The sequence below is a fragment of the Cebus imitator genome, unplaced genomic scaffold (assembly GCF_001604975.1).
Source record: "Cebus imitator isolate Cc_AM_T3 unplaced genomic scaffold, Cebus_imitator-1.0 Scaffold42, whole genome shotgun sequence".
Taxonomy (NCBI): Eukaryota; Metazoa; Chordata; class Mammalia; order Primates; family Cebidae; genus Cebus; species Cebus imitator.
The window spans coordinates 8,504,614-8,505,167 of NW_016107357.1; positions in this window are offsets into that span (position 1 = coordinate 8,504,614).

The window sequence follows — 554 nt, forward strand, 5'->3', positions numbered from 1 at the left end:
GCTGCTGGAGAATTCCGATGAGAAGAACCCCATCATTCCACTAAACTGATCATAACCTGGCCCTTCTGGGTGATTCCTCCACTTCCTGATTGCCAGCGATGAAAGAAAAGAACACAAATGGGAAAAAACTAGAAAAACATTTTTTTCCTGAGGTATTTTCTGGGCTTTCTCTAAAATTTGAATGTAAGAACAGGTGAATAGAGAGGTTTCTTTTCTTTCTCCCTGAATACTCTGAACATAATCATGTTATATGCAAATTCAGCATCATAACATTTATTTATTTATTTATTTATTATTTTTGAGACAGAGTCTTGCTCTGTTGCCCAGGCTGGAGTTCAGTGGCGTGATCTTGGCTCACTGCAACCTCCACTTCCCGGGTTCAAGTGATTCTCCTGCCTCCGCCTCCCAAGTAGCTGGGACTTCAGGCGCCCACCACTATACCCGGCTAATTTTTGTATTTTTAGTAGAGATGGGGTTTCACCATGTTGGCCAGGATGGTCTCGAACTCCTGACCTCAAATGATCCACCCACCTCGGCCTCCCAAAGTGCTGGAA